Source organism: Triturus cristatus, chromosome 5_1, assembly GCF_964204655.1.
Source record: "Triturus cristatus chromosome 5_1, aTriCri1.1, whole genome shotgun sequence".
NCBI classification, from domain to species: Eukaryota; Metazoa; Chordata; class Amphibia; order Caudata; family Salamandridae; genus Triturus; species Triturus cristatus.
The window spans coordinates 924,822,548-924,841,449 of record NC_140587.1 but is presented as its reverse complement, the minus strand read 5'-3'; the positions used below and the strand labels follow the sequence as shown (position 1 = coordinate 924,841,449).

General features: G+C 33.5%; 16 non-coding genes across 16 annotated transcripts; all 16 read right to left on the bottom strand.

Annotated features, from left to right (window-relative positions):
- Positions 1–2,036: 2,036 nt before the first annotated feature.
- Positions 2,037–2,110, bottom strand: TRNAI-AAU (transfer RNA isoleucine (anticodon AAU)). Its single transcript has one exon. It is a non-coding gene; the product is annotated as a tRNA-Ile (tRNA).
- Positions 2,111–3,224: 1,114 nt separating this feature from the next.
- TRNAI-AAU (transfer RNA isoleucine (anticodon AAU)) lies at positions 3,225–3,298 on the bottom strand. Its single transcript has one exon. It is a non-coding gene; the product is annotated as a tRNA-Ile (tRNA).
- A 1,976-nt stretch (positions 3,299–5,274) lies between these two features.
- Positions 5,275–5,348, bottom strand: TRNAI-AAU (transfer RNA isoleucine (anticodon AAU)). The gene has a single exon. It is a non-coding gene; the product is annotated as a tRNA-Ile (tRNA).
- Positions 5,349–6,130: 782 nt separating this feature from the next.
- On the bottom strand, positions 6,131–6,204 carry TRNAI-AAU (transfer RNA isoleucine (anticodon AAU)). Its single transcript has one exon. It is a non-coding gene; the product is annotated as a tRNA-Ile (tRNA).
- Positions 6,205–6,727: 523 nt separating this feature from the next.
- On the bottom strand, positions 6,728–6,801 carry TRNAI-AAU (transfer RNA isoleucine (anticodon AAU)). The gene has a single exon. It is a non-coding gene; the product is annotated as a tRNA-Ile (tRNA).
- Positions 6,802–7,324: 523 nt separating this feature from the next.
- Positions 7,325–7,398, bottom strand: TRNAI-AAU (transfer RNA isoleucine (anticodon AAU)). The gene has a single exon. It is a non-coding gene; the product is annotated as a tRNA-Ile (tRNA).
- A 1,976-nt stretch (positions 7,399–9,374) lies between these two features.
- Positions 9,375–9,448, bottom strand: TRNAI-AAU (transfer RNA isoleucine (anticodon AAU)). The gene has a single exon. It is a non-coding gene; the product is annotated as a tRNA-Ile (tRNA).
- A 776-nt stretch (positions 9,449–10,224) lies between these two features.
- TRNAI-AAU (transfer RNA isoleucine (anticodon AAU)) lies at positions 10,225–10,298 on the bottom strand. Its single transcript has one exon. It is a non-coding gene; the product is annotated as a tRNA-Ile (tRNA).
- Positions 10,299–10,821: 523 nt separating this feature from the next.
- On the bottom strand, positions 10,822–10,895 carry TRNAI-AAU (transfer RNA isoleucine (anticodon AAU)). The gene has a single exon. It is a non-coding gene; the product is annotated as a tRNA-Ile (tRNA).
- Positions 10,896–12,274: 1,379 nt separating this feature from the next.
- On the bottom strand, positions 12,275–12,348 carry TRNAI-AAU (transfer RNA isoleucine (anticodon AAU)). Its single transcript has one exon. It is a non-coding gene; the product is annotated as a tRNA-Ile (tRNA).
- Positions 12,349–12,871: 523 nt separating this feature from the next.
- On the bottom strand, positions 12,872–12,945 carry TRNAI-AAU (transfer RNA isoleucine (anticodon AAU)). The gene has a single exon. It is a non-coding gene; the product is annotated as a tRNA-Ile (tRNA).
- Positions 12,946–15,844: 2,899 nt separating this feature from the next.
- Positions 15,845–15,918, bottom strand: TRNAI-AAU (transfer RNA isoleucine (anticodon AAU)). The gene has a single exon. It is a non-coding gene; the product is annotated as a tRNA-Ile (tRNA).
- Positions 15,919–16,700: 782 nt separating this feature from the next.
- On the bottom strand, positions 16,701–16,774 carry TRNAI-AAU (transfer RNA isoleucine (anticodon AAU)). The gene has a single exon. It is a non-coding gene; the product is annotated as a tRNA-Ile (tRNA).
- A 517-nt stretch (positions 16,775–17,291) lies between these two features.
- Positions 17,292–17,365, bottom strand: TRNAI-AAU (transfer RNA isoleucine (anticodon AAU)). Its single transcript has one exon. It is a non-coding gene; the product is annotated as a tRNA-Ile (tRNA).
- Positions 17,366–17,888: 523 nt separating this feature from the next.
- Positions 17,889–17,962, bottom strand: TRNAI-AAU (transfer RNA isoleucine (anticodon AAU)). The gene has a single exon. It is a non-coding gene; the product is annotated as a tRNA-Ile (tRNA).
- Positions 17,963–18,738: 776 nt separating this feature from the next.
- TRNAI-AAU (transfer RNA isoleucine (anticodon AAU)) lies at positions 18,739–18,812 on the bottom strand. Its single transcript has one exon. It is a non-coding gene; the product is annotated as a tRNA-Ile (tRNA).
- Between the last annotated feature and the right edge of the window lie 90 nt (positions 18,813–18,902).

Sequence of the window (18,902 nt, the reverse complement as noted above, 5' to 3'; positions counted from 1 at the left end):
ATGGTGTCTTTAAGCATTATCAAAAAATCAAAACTAGACTTTCCTAAATTACTTGTAATAAATGGGAGATTAATTACTTAGTGTTAGAACTTTGAACCATTAATGGGTGTTCAAGGCACTTTAACATTAATATATAATTCCACATCTATATCAAATTGATTCAACTAATGATTCTAGCAGCTCTTGCTCCAAAGAGATATACAGATAACAAAGAGACAGAAGAAAAAGCATCTTTTATTTAACACAGAAACTTGGCTGTACAGGGATCGAACCTGTGACCTTGGCGTTATTAGCACCACGCTCTAACCAACTGAGCTAACAGGCCGCTGTTTGTGCTGGGCTGGGGGACAAGCATATGAAGAATTGCGAATGTCAGTGAACCCCAGATAGTTTGAAAGCTTATTTTCAGCTGTTTACCCATAAGGTATATTTATATATTATCGACATGAAGAAACAAATATCACAAAAAAATCAATACAAATGAGATTTTCAATCTTAGTGTTAAAACTTAGAACCATTAATGTATTTTCCATGTGGTTTAGCAATAAATAACAGTTCATCATCTATATTAAATTAATTCATCTACTCATTCTATCAGCTCCTGCTCAAAGGAAATATAGAGATAAACATCAGACAGAAGAAAATGCTTGTAATAAATGAGAGATTTAGTTACTTAGTGTTAGAACTTTCAACCATTAATGGATGTTCAAGGCACTTTAACATTAATATATAATTCCACATCTATATCAAATTGATTCAACTACTAGCAGCTCTTGCTCCAAAGAGATATACAGTTAACAAAGAGACACAAGAAAAAGCATCTTTTTTTTAACACAGAAACTTGGCCTGTACAGGGATCGAACCTGTGACCTTGGCGTTATTAGCACCACGCTCTAACCAACTGAGCTAACAGGCTGCCGTTCGTTCTGTGCTGGGGGACAAGCATATGCAGAACTGCTAATGTCAGTGAACCCCAGATAGTTTGAAAGCTTATTTTCAGCTGTTTACCCATAAAGTATATTTATATATTATCGACATGAAGAAACAAATATCACAAAAAAATCAATACAAATGAGATTTTCATTCTTAGTGTTAAAACTTAGAACCATTAATGTATGTTCTATGTGGTTTAGCAATAAATAACAGTTCATCATCTATATTAAATTAATTCATCTACTCATTCTATCAGCTCCTGCTCAAAGGAAATATAGAGATAAACATCAGACAGAAGAAAATGCTTGTAATAAATGAGAGATTTAGTTACTTAGTGTTAGAACTTACAACCATTAATGGATGTTCAAGGCACTTTAACATTAATATATAATTCCACATCTATATCAAATTGATTCAACTAATGATTCTAGCAGCTCTTGCTCCAAAGAGATATACAGATAACAAAGAGACAGAAGAAAAAGCATCTTTTATTTAACACAGAAACTTGGCCTGTACAGGGATCGAACCTGTGACCTTGGCGTTATTAGCACCACGCTCTAACCAACTGTGCTAACAGGCCGTTGTTCGTGCTGGGCTGGGGGACAAGCATATGAAGAATTGCTAATGTCAGTGAACCGCAGATAGTTTGAAAGCTTATTTTCAGCTGTTTACCCATAAGGTATATTTATATATTATCGACATGAAGAAACAAATATCACAAAAAAATCAATACAAATGAGATGTTCATTCTTAGTGTTAAAACTTAGAACCATTAATGTATGTTCTATGTGGTTTAGCAATAAATAACAGTTCATCATCTATATTAAATTAATTCATCTACTCATTCTATCAGCTCCTGCTCAAAGGAAATATAGAGCTAAACATCAGACAGAAGAAAATGCTTGTAATAAATGAGAGATTTAGTTACTTAGTGTTAGAACTTACAACCATTAATGGATGTTCAAGGCACTTTAACATTAATATATAATTCCACATCTATATCAAATTGATTCAACTAATGATTCTAGCAGCTCTTGCTCCAAAGAGATATACAGTTAACAAAGAGACACAAGAAAAAGCATCTATTTTTTAACACAGAAACTTGGCCTGTACAGGGATCGAACCTGTGACCTTGGCGTTATTAGCACCACGCTCTAACCAACTGAGCTAACAGGCCGCTGTTTGTGCTGGGCTGGGGGACAAGCATATGAAGAATTGCTAATGTCAGTGAACCCCAGATAGTTTGAAAGCTTATTTTCAGCTGTTTACCCATAAGGTATATTTATATATTATCGACATGAAGAAACAAATATCACAAAAAAATCAATACAAATGAGATTTTCATTCTTAGTGTTAAAACTTAGAACCATTAATGTATGTTCTATGTGGTTTAGCAATAAATAACAGTTCATCATCTATATTAAATTAATTCATCTACTCATTCTATCAGCTCCTGCTCAAAGGAAATATAGAGATAAACATCAGACAGAAGAAAATGCTTGTAATAAATGAGAGATTTAGTTACTTAGTGTTAGAACTTACAACCATTAATGGATGTTCAAGGCACTTTAACATTAATATATAATTCCACATCTATATCAAATTGATTCAACTACTAGCAGCTCTTGCTCCAAAGAGATATACAGTTAACAAAGAGACACAAGAAAAAGCATCTTTTTTTTAACACAGAAACTTGGCCTGTACAGGGATGGAACCTGTGACCTTGGCGTTATTAGCACCACGCTCTAACCAACTGAGCTAACAGGCCGCCGTTCGTGCTGGGCTGGGGGACAAGCATATGCAGAACTGCTAATGTCAGTGAACCCCAGATAGATTGAAAGCTTATTTTCAGCTGTTTACCCATAAGGTATATTTATATATTATCGACATGAAGAAACAAATATCACAAAAAAATCAATACAAATGAGATTTTCATTCTTAGTGTTAAAACTTAGAACCATTAATGTATGTTCTATGTGGTTTAGCAATAAATAACAGTTCATCATCTATATTAAATTAATTCATCTACTCATTCTATCAGCTCCTGCTCAAAGGAAATATAGAGATAAACATCAGACAGAAGAAAATGCTTGTAATAAATGAGAGATTTAGTTACTTAGTGTTAGAACTTACAACCATTAATGGATGTTCAAGGCAGTTTAACATTAATATATAATTCCACATCTATATCAAATTGATTCAACTAATGATTCTAGCAGCTCTTGCTCCAAAGAGATATACAGATAACAAAGAGACAGAAGAAAAAGCATCTTTTATTTAACACAGAAACTTGGCCTGTACAGGGATCGAACCTGTGACCTTGGCGTTATTAGCACCACGCTCTAACCAACTGAGCTAACAGGCCGCCGCTCGTGCTGGGCTGGGGGACAAGCATATGAAGAATTGCTAATGTCAGTGAACCCCAGATAGTTTGAAAGCTTATTTTCAGCTGTTTACCCATAAGGTATATTTATATATTATCGACATGAAGAAACAAATATCACAAAAAAATCAATACAAATGAGATTTTCAATCTTAGTGTTAAAACTTAGAACCATTAATGTATTTTCCATGTGGTTTAGCAATAAATAACAGTTCATAATCTATATTAAATTAATTCATCTACTCATTCTATCAGCTTCTGCTCAAAGGAAATATAGATTTAAACAAGATACAGAAGAAAATGCATCTATTTCAACATTAAAGCAGCGTTAAGTGTTTGCTTGGAGAGTGGTAGAAAGTATGTTCTTGGCATTTTTAACTTCATGTTCTAACAGAATCAGATAATAGGCTTACTATATTTATAGCATACTACTGAAGAAATAACAGATGATGAAGTGCTACTGATTGTTAACCCGAGATAGATGGAAATCTTATATTCAGCTGTTTACATTCATGGTGTCTTTAAGCATTATCAAAAAATCAAAACTAGACTTTCCTAAATTACTTGTAATAAATGGGAGATTAATTACTTAGTGTTAGAACTTTGAACCATTAATGGATGTTCAAGGCACTTTAACATTAATATATAATTCCACATCTATATCAAATTGATTCAACTAATGATTCTAGCAGCTCTTGCTCCAAAGAGATATACAGATAACAAAGAGACAGAAGAAAAAGCATCTTTTATTTAACACAGAAACTTGGCATGTACAGGGATCGAACCAGTGACCTTGGCGTTATTAGCACCACGCTCTAACCAACTGTGCTAACAGGCCGCCGTTTGTGCTGGGCTGGGGGACAAGCATATGAAGAATTGCTAATGTCAGTGAACCCCAGATAGTTTGAAAGCTTATTTTCAGCTGTTTACCCATAAGGTATATTTATATATTATCGACATGAAGAAACAAATATCACAAAAAAATCAATACAAATGAGATTTTCATTCTTAGTGTTAAAACTTAGAACCATTAATGTATGTTCTATGTGGTTTAGCAATAAATAACAGTTCATCATCTATATTAAATTAATTCATCTACTCATTCTATCAGCTCCTGCTCAAAGGAAATATAGAGCTAAACATCAGAAAGAAGAAAATGCTTGTAATAAATGAGAGATTTAGTTACTTAGTGTTAGAACTTACAACCATTAATGGATGTTCAAGGCACTTTAACATTAATATATAATTCCACATCTATATCAAATTGATTCAACTAATGATTCTAGCAGCTCTTGCTCCAAAGAGATATACAGTTAACAAAGAGACACAAGAAAAAGCATCTTTTTTTTAACACAGAAACTTGGCCTGTACAGGGATCGAACCTGTGAGCTTGGCGTTATTAGCACCACGCTCTAACCAACTGAGCTAACAGGCCGCTGTTTGTGCTGGGCTGGGGGACAAGCATATGAAGAATTGCTAATGTCAGTGAACCCCAGATAGTTTGAAAGCTTATTTTCAGCTGTTTACCCATAAGGTATATTTATATATTATCGACATGAAGAAACAAATATCACAAAAAAATCAATACAAATGAGATTTTCATTCTTAGTGTTAAAACTTAGAACCATTAATGTATGTTCTATGTGGTTTAGCAATAAATAACAGTTCATCATCTATATTAAATTAATTCATCTACTCATTCTATCAGCTCCTGCTCAAAGGAAATATAGAGATAAACATCAGACAGAAGAAAATGCTTGTAATAAATGAGAGATTTAGTTACTTAGTGTTAGAACTTACAACCATTAATGGATGTTCAAGGCACTTTAACATTAATATATAATTCCACATCTATATCAAATTGATTCAACTAATGATTCTAGCAGCTCTTGCTCCAAAGAGATATACAGTTAACAAAGAGACACAAGAAAAAGCATCTTTTATTTAACACAGAAACTTGGCCTGTACAGGGATCGAACCTGTGACCTTGGCGTTATTAGCACCACGCTCTAACCAACTGAGCTAACAGGCCGCTGTTCGTGCTGGGCTGGGGGACAAGCATATGAAGAACTGCTAATGTCAGTGAACCCCAGATAGTTTGAAAGCTTATTTTCAGCTGTTTACCCATAAGATATATTTATATATTATCGACATGAAGAAACAAATATCACAAAAAAATCAATACAAATGAGATTTTCATTCTTAGTGTTAAAACTTAGAACCATTAATGTATTTTCCATGTGGTTTAGCAATAAATAACAGTTCATCATCTATATTAAATTAATTCATCTACTCATTCTATCAGCTTCTGCTCAAAGGAAATATAGATTTAAACAAGATACAGAAGAAAATGCATTTATTTCAACATTAAAGCAGCGTTAAGTGTTTGCTTGGAGAGTGGTAGAAAGTATGTTCTTGGCATTTTTAACTTCATGTTCTAACAGAATCAGATAATAGGCTTACTATATTTATAGCATACTACTGAAGAAATAACAGATGATGAAGTGCTACTGATTGTTAACCCGAGATAGATGGAAATCTTATATTCAGCTGTTTACATTCATGGTGTCTTTAAGCATTATCAAAAAATCAAAACTAGACTTTCCTAAATTACTTGTAATAAATGGGAGATTAATTACTTAGTGTTAGAACTTTGAACCATTAATGGATGTTCAAGGCACTTTAACATTGATATATAATTCCACATCTATATCAAATTGATTCAACTAATCATTCTAGCAGCTCTTGCTCCAAAGAGATATACAGTTAACAAAGAGACACAAGAAAAAGCATCTTTTTTTTAACACAGAAACTTGGCCTGTACAGGGATCGAACCTGTGACCTTGGCGTTATTAGCACCACGCTCTAACCAACTGAGCTAACAGGCCGCTGTTTGTGCTGGGCTGGGGGACAAGCATATGAAGAATTGCCAATGTCAGTGAACCCCAGATAGTTTGAAAGCTTATTTTCAGCTGTTTACCCATAAGGTATATTTATATATTATCGACATGAAGAAACAAATATCACAAAAAAATCAATACAAATGAGATTTTCATTCTTAGTGTTAAAACTTAGAACCATTAATGTATGTTCTATGTGGTTTAGCAATAAATAACAGTTCATCATCTATATTAAATTAATTCATCTACTCATTCTATCAGCTCCTGCTCAAAGGAAATATAGAGATAAACATCAGACAGAAGAAAATGCTTGTAATAAATGAGAGATTTAGTTACTTAGTGTTAGAACTTACAACCATTAATGGATGTTCAAGGCACTTTAACATTAATATATAATTCCACATCTATATCAAATTGATTCAACTAATGATTCTAGCAGCTCTTGCTCCAAAGAGATATACAGTTATCAAAGAGACACAAGAAAAAGCATCTTTTTTTTAACACAGAAACTTGGCCTGTACAGGGATCGAACCTGTGACCTTGGCGTTATTAGCACCACGCTCTAACCAACTGAGCTAACAGGCCGCTGTTCGTGCTGGGCTGGGGGACAAGCATATGAAGAATTGCCAATGTCAGTGAACCCCAGATAGTTTGAAAGCTTATTTTCAGCTGTTTACCCATAAGGTATATTTATATATTATCGACATGAAGAAACAAATATCACAAAAAAATCAATACAAATGAGATTTTCATTCTTAGTGTTAAAACTTAGAACCATTAATGTATGTTCTATGTGGTTTAGCAATAAATAACAGTTCATCATCTATATTAAATTAATTCATCTACTCATTCTATCAGCTCCTGCTCAAAGGAAATATAGAGATAAACATCAGACAGAAGAAAATGCTTGTAATAAATGAGAGATTTAGTTACTTAGTGTTAGAACTTACAACCATTAATGGATGTTCAAGGCAGTTTAACATTAATATATAATTCCACATCTATATCAAATTGATTCAACTAATGATTCTAGCAGCTCTTGCTCCAAAGAGATATACAGATAACAAAGAGACAGAAGAAAAAGCATCTTTTATTTAACACAGAAACTTGGCCTGTACAGGGATCGAACCTGTGACCTTGGCGTTATTAGCACCACGCTCTAACCAACTGAGCTAACAGGCCGCCGCTCGTGCTGGGCTGGGGGACAAGCATATGAAGAATTGCTAATGTCAGTGAACCCCAGATAGTTTGAAAGCTTATTTTCAGCTGTTTACCCATAAGGTATATTTATATATTATCGACATGAAGAAACAAATATCACAAAAAAATCAATACAAATGAGATTTTCAATCTTAGTGTTAAAACTTAGAACCATTAATGTATTTTCCATGTGGTTTAGCAATAAATAACAGTTCATAATCTATATTAAATTAATTCATCTACTCATTCTATCAGCTTCTGCTCAAAGGAAATATAGATTTAAACAAGATACAGAAGAAAATGCATCTATTTCAACATTAAAGCAGCGTTAAGTGTTTGCTTGGAGAGTGGTAGAAAGTATGTTCTTGGCATTTTTAACTTCATGTTCTAACAGAATCAGATAATAGGCTTACTATATTTATAGCATACTACTGAAGAAATAACAGATGATGAAGTGCTACTGATTGTTAACCCGAGATAGATGGAAATCTTATATTCAGCTGTTTACATTCATGGTGTCTTTAAGCATTATCAAAAAATCAAAACTAGACTTTCCTAAATTACTTGTAATAAATGGGAGATTAATTACTTAGTGTTAGAACTTTGAACCATTAATGGATGTTCAAGGCACTTTAACATTAATATATAATTCCACATCTATATCAAATTGATTCAACTAATGATTCTAGCAGCTCTTGCTCCAAAGAGATATACAGATAACAAAGAGACAGAAGAAAAAGCATCTTTTATTTAACACAGAAACTTGGCATGTACAGGGATCGAACCAGTGACCTTGGCGTTATTAGCACCACGCTCTAACCAACTGTGCTAACAGGCCGCCGTTCGTGCTGGGCTGGGGGACAAGCATATGAAGAATTGCTAATGTCAGTGAACCCCTGATAGTTTGAAAGCTTATTTTCAGCTGTTTACCCATAAGGTATATTTATATATTATCGACATGAAGAAACAAATATCACAAAAAAATCAATACAAATGAGATTTTCATTCTTAGTGTTAAAACTTAGAACCATTAATGTATGTTCTATGTGGTTTAGCAATAAATAACAGTTCATCATCTATATTAAATTAATTCATCTACTCATTCTATCAGCTCCTGCTCAAAGGAAATATAGAGCTAAACATCAGAAAGAAGAAAATGCTTGTAATAAATGAGAGATTTAGTTACTTAGTGTTAGAACTTACAACCATTAATGGATGTTCAAGGCACTTTAACATTAATATATAATTCCACATCTATATCAAATTGATTCAACTAATGATTCTAGCAGCTCTTGCTCCAAAGAGATATACAGTTAACAAAGAGACACAAGAAAAAGCATCTTTTTTTTAACACAGAAACTTGGCCTGTACAGGGATCGAACCTGTGAGCTTGGCGTTATTAGCACCACGCTCTAACCAACTGAGCTAACAGGCCGCTGTTTGTGCTGGGCTGGGGGACAAGCATATGAAGAATTGCTAATGTCAGTGAACCCCAGATAGTTTGAAAGCTTATTTTCAGCTGTTTACCCATAAGGTATATTTATATATTATCGACATGAAGAAACAAATATCACAAAAAAATCAATACAAATGAGATTTTCATTCTTAGTGTTAAAACTTAGAACCATTAATGTATGTTCTATGTGGTTTAGCAATAAATAACAGTTCATCATCTATATTAAATTAATTCATCTACTCATTCTATCAGCTCCTGCTCAAAGGAAATATAGAGATAAACATCAGACAGAAGAAAATGCTTGTAATAAATGAGAGATTTAGTTACTTAGTGTTAGAACTTACAACCATTAATGGATGTTCAAGGCACTTTAACATTAATATATAATTCCACATCTATATCAAATTGATTCAACTAATGATTCTAGCAGCTCTTGCTCCAAAGAGATATACAGTTAACAAAGAGACACAAGAAAAAGCATCTTTTATTTAACACAGAAACTTGGCCTGTACAGGGATCGAACCTGTGACCTTGGCGTTATTAGCACCACGCTCTAACCAACTGAGCTAACAGGCCGCTGTTCGTGCTGGGCTGGGGGACAAGCATATGAAGAACTGCTAATGTCAGTGAACCCCAGATAGTTTGAAAGCTTATTTTCAGCTGTTTACCCATAAGGTATATTTATATATTATCGACATGAAGAAACAAATATCACAAAAAAATCAATACAAATGAGATTTTCATTCTTAGTGTTAAAACTTAGAACCATTAATGTATTTTCCATGTGGTTTAGCAATAAATAACAGTTCATAATCTATATTAAATTAATTCATCTTCTCATTCTATCAGCTTCTGCTCAAAGGAAATATAGATTTAAACAAGATACAGAAGAAAATGCATCTATTTCAACATTAAAGCAGCGTTAAGTGTTTGCTTGGAGAGTGGTAGAAAGTATGTTCTTGGCATTTTTAACTTCATGTTCTAACAGAATCAGATAATAGGCTTACTATATTTATAGCATACTACTGAAGAAATAACAGATGATGAAGTGCTACTGATTGTTAACCCGAGATAGATGGAAATCTTATATTCAGCTGTTTACATTCATGGTGTCTTTAAGCATTATCAAAAAATCAAAACTAGACTTTCCTAAATTACTTGTAATAAATGGGAGATTAATTACTTAGTGTTAGAACTTTGAACCATTAATGGATGTTCAAGGCACTTTAACATTAATATATAATTCCACATCTATATCAAATTGATTCAACTACTAGCAGCTCTTGCTCCAAAGAGATATACAGTTAACAAAGAGACACAAGAAAAAGCATCTTTTTTTTAACACAGAGACTTGGCCTGTACAGGGATCGAACCTGTGACCTTGGCGTTATTAGCACCACGCTCTAACCAACTGAGCTAACAGGCCGCCGTTCGTGCTGTGCTGGGGGACAAGCATATGCAGAACTGCTAATGTCAGTGAACCCCAGATAGTTTGAAAGCTTATTTTCAGCTGTTTACCCATAAGGTATATTTATATATTATCGACATGAAGAAACAAATATCACAAAAAAATCAATACAAATGAGATTTTCATTCTTAGTGTTAAAACTTAGAACCATTAATGTATGTTCTATGTGGTTTAGCAATAAATAACAGTTCATCATCTATATTAAATTAATTCATCTACTTATTCTATCAGCTCCTGCTCAAAGGAAATATAGAGATAAACATCAGACAGAAGAAAATGCTTGGAATAAATGAGAGATTTAGTTACTTAGTGTTAGAACTTACAACCATTAATGGATGTTCAAGGCACTTTAACATTAATATATAATTCCACATCTATATCAAATTGATTCAACTAATGATTCTAGCAGCTCTTGCTCCAAAGAGATATACAGATAACAAAGAGACAGAAGAAAAAGCATCTTTTATTTAACACAGAAACTTGGCCTGTACAGGGATCGAACCTGTGACCTTGGCGTTATTAGCACCACGCTCTAACCAACTGAGCTAACAGGCCGCCGCTCGTGCTGGGCTGGGGGACAAGCATATGAAGAATTGCTAATGTCAGTGAACCCCAGATAGTTTGAAAGCTTATTTTCAGCTGTTTACCCATAAGGTATATTTATATATTATCGACATGAAGAAACAAATATCACAAAAAAATCAATACAAATGAGATTTTCAATCTTAGTGTTAAAACTTAGAACCATTAATGTATTTTCCATGTGGTTTAGCAATAAATAACAGTTCATAATCTATATTAAATTAATTCATCTACTCATTCTATCAGCTTCTGCTCAAAGGAAATATAGATTTAAACAAGATACAGAAGAAAATGCATCTATTTCAACATTAAAGCAGCGTTAAGTGTTTGCTTGGAGAGTGGTAGAAAGTATGTTCTTGGCATTTTTAACTTCATGTTCTAACAGAATCAGATAATAGGCTTACTATATTTATAGCATACTACTGAAGAAATAACAGATGATGAAGTGCTACTGATTGTTAACTCGAGATAGATGGAAATCTTATATTCAGCTGTTTACATTCATGGTGTCTTTAAGCATTATCAAAAAATCAAAACTAGACTTTCCTAAATTACTTGTAATAAATGGGAGATTAATTACTTAGTGTTAGAACTTTGAACCATTAATGGATGTTCAAGGCACTTTAACATTAATATATAATTCCACATCTATATCAAATTGATTCAACTAATGATTCTAGCAGCTCTTGCTCCAAAGAGATATACAGATAACAAAGAGACAGAAGAAAAAGCATCTTTTATTTAACACAGAAACTTGGCCTGTACAGGGATCGAACCTGTGACCTTGGCGTTATTAGCACCACGCTCTAACCAACTGTGCTAACAGGCCGTTGTTCGTGCTGGGCTGGGGGACAAGCATATGAAGAATTGCTAATGTCAGTGAACCGCAGATAGTTTGAAAGCTTATTTTCAGCTGTTTACCCATAAGGTATATTTATATATTATCGACATGAAGAAACAAATATCACAAAAAAATCAATACAAATGAGATTTTCATTCTTAGTGTTAAAACTTAGAACCATTAATGTATGTTCTATGTGGTTTAGCAATAAATAACAGTTCATCATCTATATTAAATTAATTCATCTACTCATTCTATCAGCTCCTGCTCAAAGGAAATATAGAGATAAACATCAGACAGAAGAAAATGCTTGTAATAAATGAGAGATTTAGTTACTTAGTGTTAGAACTTACAACCATTAATGGATGTTCAAGGCACTTTAACATTAATATATAATTCCACATCTATATCAAATTGATTCAACTAATGATTCTAGCAGCTCTTGCTCCAAAGAGATATACAGTTAACAAAGAGACACAAGAAAAAGCATCTTTTTTTTAACACAGAAACTTGGCCTGTACAGGGATCGAACCTGTGACCTTGGCGTTATTAGCACCACGCTCTAACCAACTGAGCTAACAGGCCGCCGTTCGTGCTGGGCTGGGGGACAAGCATATGAAGAATTGCTAATGTCAGTGAACCCCAGATAGTTTGAAAGCTTATTTTCAGCTGTTTACCCATAAGGTATATTTATATATTATCGACATGAAGAAACAAATATCACAAAAAAATCAATACAAATGAGATTTTCATTCTTAGTGTTAAAACTTAGAACCATTAATGTATGTTCTATGTGGTTTAGCAATAAATAACAGTTCATCATCTATATTAAATTAATTCATCTACTCATTCTATCAGCTCCTGCTCAAAGGAAATATAGAGATAAACATCAGACAGAAGAAAATGCTTGTAATAAATGAGAGATTTAGTTACTTAGTGTTAGAACTTACAACCATTAATGGATGTTCAAGGCACTTTAACATTAATATATAATTCCACATCTATATCAAATTGATTCAACTAATGATTCTAGCAGCTCTTGCTCCAAAGAGATATACAGATAACAAAGAGACAGAAGAAAAAGCATCTTTTATTTAACACAGAAACTTGGCCTGTACAGGGATCGAACCTGTGACCTTGGCGTTATTAGCACCACGCTCTAACCAACTGAGCTAACAGGCCGCCGCTCGTGCTGGGCTGGGGGACAAGCATATGAAGAATTGCTAATGTCAGTGAACCCCAGATAGTTTGAAAGCTTATTTTCAGCTGTTTACCCATAAGGTATATTTATATATTATCGACATGAAGAAACAAATATCACAAAAAAATCAATACAAATGAGATTTTCAATCTTAGTGTTAAAACTTAGAACCATTAATGTATTTTCCATGTGGTTTAGCAATAAATAACAGTTCATCATCTATATTAAATTAATTCATCTACTCATTCTATCAGCTCCTGCTCAAAGGAAATATAGAGATAAACATCAGACAGAAGAAAATGCTTGTAATAAATGAGAGATTTAGTTACTTAGTGTTAGAACTTTCAACCATTAATGGATGTTCAAGGCACTTTAACATTAATATATAATTCCACATCTATATCAAATTGATGCAACTACTAGCAGCTCTTGCTCCAAAGAGATATACAGTTAACAAAGAGACACAAGAAAAAGCATCTTTTTTTTAACACAGAAACTTGGCCTGTACAGGGATCGAACCTGTGACCTTGGCGTTATTAGCACCACGCTCTAACCAACTGAGCTAACAGGCTGCCGTTCGTTCTGTGCTGGGGGACAAGCATATGCAGAACTGCTAATGTTAGTGAACCCCAGATAGTTTGAAAGCTTATTTTCAGCTGTTTACCCATAAAGTATATTTATATATTATCGACATGAAGAAACAAATATCACAAAAAAATCAATACAAATGAGATTTTCATTCTTAGTGTTAAAACTTAGAACCATTAATGTATGTTCTATGTGGTTTAGCAATAAATAACAGTTCATCATCTATATTAAATTAATTCATCTACTCATTCTATCAGCTCCTGCTCAAAGGAAATATAGAGATAAACATCAGACAGAAGAAAATGCTTGTAATAAATGAGAGATTTAGTTACTTAGTGTTAGAACTTACAACCATTAATGGATGTTCAAGGCACTTTAACATTAATATATAATTCCACATCTATATCAAATTGATTCAACTAATGATTCTAGCAGCTCTTGCTCCAAAGAGATATACAGATAACAAAGAGACAGAAGAAAAAGCATCTTTTATTTAACACAGAAACTTGGCCTGTACAGGGATCGAACCTGTGACCTTGGCGTTATTAGCACCACGCTCTAACCAACTGTGCTAACAGGCCGTTGTTCGTGCTGGGCTGGGGGACAAGTATATGAAGAATTGCGAATGTCAGTGAACCGCAGATAGTTTGAAAGCTTATTTTCAGCTGTTTACCCATAAGGTATATTTATATATTATCGACATGAAGAAACAAATATCACAAAAAAATCAATACAAATGAGATTTTCATTCTTAGTGTTAAAACTTAGAACCATTAATGTATGTTCTATGTGGTTTAGCAATAAATAACAGTTCATCATCTACATTAAATTAATTCATCTACTCATTCTATCAGCTCCTGCTCAAAGGAAATATAGAGCTAAACATCAGACAGAAGAAAATGCTTGTAATAAATGAGAGATTTAGTTACTTAGTGTTAGAACTTACAACCATTAATGGATGTTCAAGGCACTTTAACATTAATATATAATTCCACATCTATATCAAATTGATTCAACTAATGATTCTAGCAGCTCTTGCTCCAAAGAGATATACAGTTAACAAAGAGACACAAGAAAAAGCATCTATTTTTTAACACAGAAACATGGCCTGTACAGGGATCGAACCTGTGACCTTGACGTTATTAGCACCACGCTCTAACCAACTGAGCTAACAGGCCGCTGTTTGTGCTGGGCTGGGGGACAAGCATATGAAGAATTGCTAATGTCAGTGAACCCCAGATAGTTTGAAAGCTTATTTTCAGCTGTTTACCCATAAGGTATATTTATATATTATCGACATGAAGAAACAAATATCACAAAAAAATCAATACAAATGAGATTTTCATTCTTAGTGTTAAAACTTAGAACCATTAATGTATGTTCTATGTGGTTTAGCAATAAATAACAGTTCATCATCTATATTAAATTAATTCATCTACTCATTCTATCAGCTCCTGCTCAAAGGAAATATAGAGATAAACATCAGACAGAAGAAAATGCTTGTAATAAATGAGAGATTTAGTTACTTAGTGTTAGAACTTACAACCATTAATGGATGTTCAAGGCAGTTTAACATTAATATATAATTCCACATCTATATCAAATTGATTCAACTACTAGCAGCTCTTGCTCCAAAGAGATATACAGTTAACAAAGAGACACAAGAAAAAGCATCTTTTTTTTAACACAGAAACTTGGCCTGTACAGGGATGGAACCTGTGACCTTGGCGTTATTAGCACCACGCTCTAACCAACTGAGCTAACAGGCCGCCGTTCGTGCTGGGCTGGGGGACAAGCATATGCAGAACTGCTAATGTCAGTGAACCCCAGATAGATTGAAAGCTTATTTTCAGCTGTTTACCCATAAGGTATATTTATATATTATCGACATGAAGAAACAAATATCACAAAAAAATCAATACAAATGAGATTTTCATTCTTAGTGTTAAAACTTAGAACCATTAATGTATGTTCTATGTGGTTTAGCAATAAATAACAGTTCATCATCTATATTAAATTAATTCATCTACTCATTCTATCAGCTCCTGCTCAAAGGAAATATAGAGATAAACATCAGACAGAAGAAAATGCTTGTAATAAATGAGAGATTTAGTTACTTAGTGTTAGAACTTACAACCATTAATGGATGTTCAAGGCAGTTTAACATTAATATATAATTCCACATCTATATCAAATTGATTCAACTAATGATTCTAGCAGCTCTTGCTCCAAAGAGATATACAGATAACAAAGAGACAGAAGAAAAAGCATCTTTTATTTAACACAGAAACTTGGCCTGTACAGGGATCGAACCTGTGACCTTGGCGTTATTAGCACCACGCTCTAACCAACTGAGCTAACAGGCCGCCGCTCGTGCTGGGCTGGGGGACAAGCATATGAAGAATTGCTAATGTCAGTGAACCCCAGATAGTTTGAAAGCTTATTTTCAGCTGTTTACCCATAAGGTATATTTATATATTATCGACATGAAGAAACAAATATCACAAAAAAATCAATACAAATGAGATTTTCAATCTTAGTGTTAAAACTTAGAACCATTAATGTATTTTCCATGTGGTTTAGCAATAAATAACAGTTCATAATCTATATTAAATTAATTCATCTACTCATTCTATCAGCTTCTGCTCAAAGGAAATATAGATTTAAACAAGATACAGAAGAAAATGCATTTATTTCAACATTAAAGCAGCGTTAAGTGTTTGCTTGGAGAGTGGTAGAAAGTATGTTCTTGGCATTTTTAACTTCATGTTCTAACAGAATCAGATAATAGGCTTACTATTTTTATAGCATACTAGTGAAGAAATAACAGATGATGAAGTGCTACTGATTGTTAACCAGAGATAGATGGAAATCTTATATTCAGCTGTTTACATTCATGGTGTCTTTAAGCATTATCAAAAAATCAAAACTAGACTTTCCTAAATTACTTGTAATAAATGGGAGATGAATTACTTAGTGTTAGAACTTTGAACCATTAATGGATGTTCAAGGCACTTTAACATTAATATATAATTCCACATCTATATCACATTGATTCAACTAATCATTCTAGCAGCTCTTGCTCCAAAGAGATATACAGATAACAAAAAAACACAAGAAAAAGCATCTTTTATTGAACACAGAAACTTGGCCTGTACAGGGATCGAACCTGTGACCTTGGCGTTATTAGCACCACGCTCTAACCAACTGAGCTAACAGGCCGCCGTTCGTGCTGGGCTGGGGGACAAGCATATGAAGAATTGCTAATGTCAGTGAACCCCAGATAGTTTGAAAGCTTATTTTCAGCTCTTTACCCATAAGGTATATTTATATATTATCGACATGAAGAAACAAATATCACAAAAAAATCAATACAAATGAGATTTTCAATCTTAGTGTTAAAACTTAGAACCATTAATGTATTTTCCATGTGGTTTAGCAATAAATAACAGTTCATCATCTATATTAAATTAATTCATCTACTCATTCTATCAGCTCCTGCTCAAAGGAAATATAGAGATAAACATCAGACAGAAGAAAATGCTTGTAATAAATGAGAGATTTAGTTACTTAGTGTTAGAACTTACAACCATTAATGGATGTTCAAGGCACTTTAACATTAATATATAATTCCACATCTATATCAAATTGATTCAACTACTAGCAGCTCTTGCTCCAAAGAGATATACAGTTAACAAAGAGACACAAGAAAAAGCATCTTTTTTTTAACACAGAAACTTGGCCTGTACAGGGATCGAACCTGTGACCTTGGCGTTATTAGCACCACGCTCTAACCAACTGAGCTAACAGGCCGCCGTTCGTGCTGTGCTGGGGGACAAGCATATGCAGAACTGCTAATGTCAGTGAACCCCAGATAGATTGAAAGCTTATTTTCAGCTGTTTACCCATAAGGTATATTTATATATTATCGACATGAAGAAACAAATATCACAAAAAAATCAATACAAATGAGATTTTCATTCTTAGTGTTAAAACTTAGAACCATTAATGTATGTTCTATGTGGTTTAGCAATAAATAACAGTTCATCATCTATATTAAATTAATTCATCTACTCATTCTATCAGCTCCTGCTCAAAGGAAATATAGAGATAAACATCAGACAGAAGAAAATGCTTGTAATAAATGAGAGATTTAGTTACTTAGTGTTAGAACTTACAACCATTAATGGATGTTCAAGGCACTTTAACATTAATATATAATTCCACATCTATATCAAATTGATTCAACTAATGATTCTAGCAGCTCTTGCTCCAAAGAGATATACAGATAACAAAGAGACAGAAGAAAAAGCATCTTTTATTTAACACAGAAACTTGGCCTGTACAGGGATCGAACCTGTGACCTTGGCGTTATTAGCACCACGCTCTAACCAACTGAGCTAACAGGCCGCCGCTCGTGCTGGGCTGGGGGACAAGCATATGAAGAATTGCTAATGTCAGTGAACCCCAGATAGTTTGAAAGCTTATTTTCAGCTGTTTACCCATAAGGTATATTTATATATTATCGACATGAAGAAACAAATATCACAAAAAAATCAATACAAATGAGATTTTCAATCTTAGTGTTAAAACTTAGAACCATTAATGTATTTTCCATGTGGTTTAGCAATAAATAACAGTTCATAATCTATATTAAATTAATTCATCTTCTCATTCTATCAGCTTCTGCTCAAAGGAAATATAGATTTAAACAAGATACAGAAGAAAATGCATCTATTTCAACATTAAAGCAGCGTTAACTGTTTGCTTGGAGAGTGGTAGAAAGTATGTTCTTGGCATTTTTAACTTCATGTTCTAACAGAATCAGATAATAGGCTTACTATATTTATAGCATACTACTGAAGAAATAACAGATGATGAAGTGCTACTGATTGTTAACCCGAGATAGATGGAAATCTTATATTCAGCTGTTTACATTCATGGTGTCTTTAAGCATTATCAAAAAATCAAAACTAGACTTTCCTAAATTACTTGTAATAAATGGGAGATTAATTACTTAGTGTTAGAACTTTGAACCATTAATGGATGTTCAAGGCACTTTAACATTAATATATAATTCCACATCTATATCAAATTGATTCAACTACTAGCAGCTCTTGCTCCAAAGAGATATACAGTTAACAAAGAGACACAAGAAAAAGCATCTTTTTTTTAACACAGAGACTTGGCCTGTACAGGGATCGAACCTGTGACCTTGGCGTTATTAGCACCACGCTCTAACCAACTGAGCTAACAGGCCGCCGTTCGTGCTGTGCTGGGGGACAAGCATATGCAGAACTGCTAATGTCAGTGAACCCCAGATAGTTTGAAAGCTTATTTTCAGCTGTTT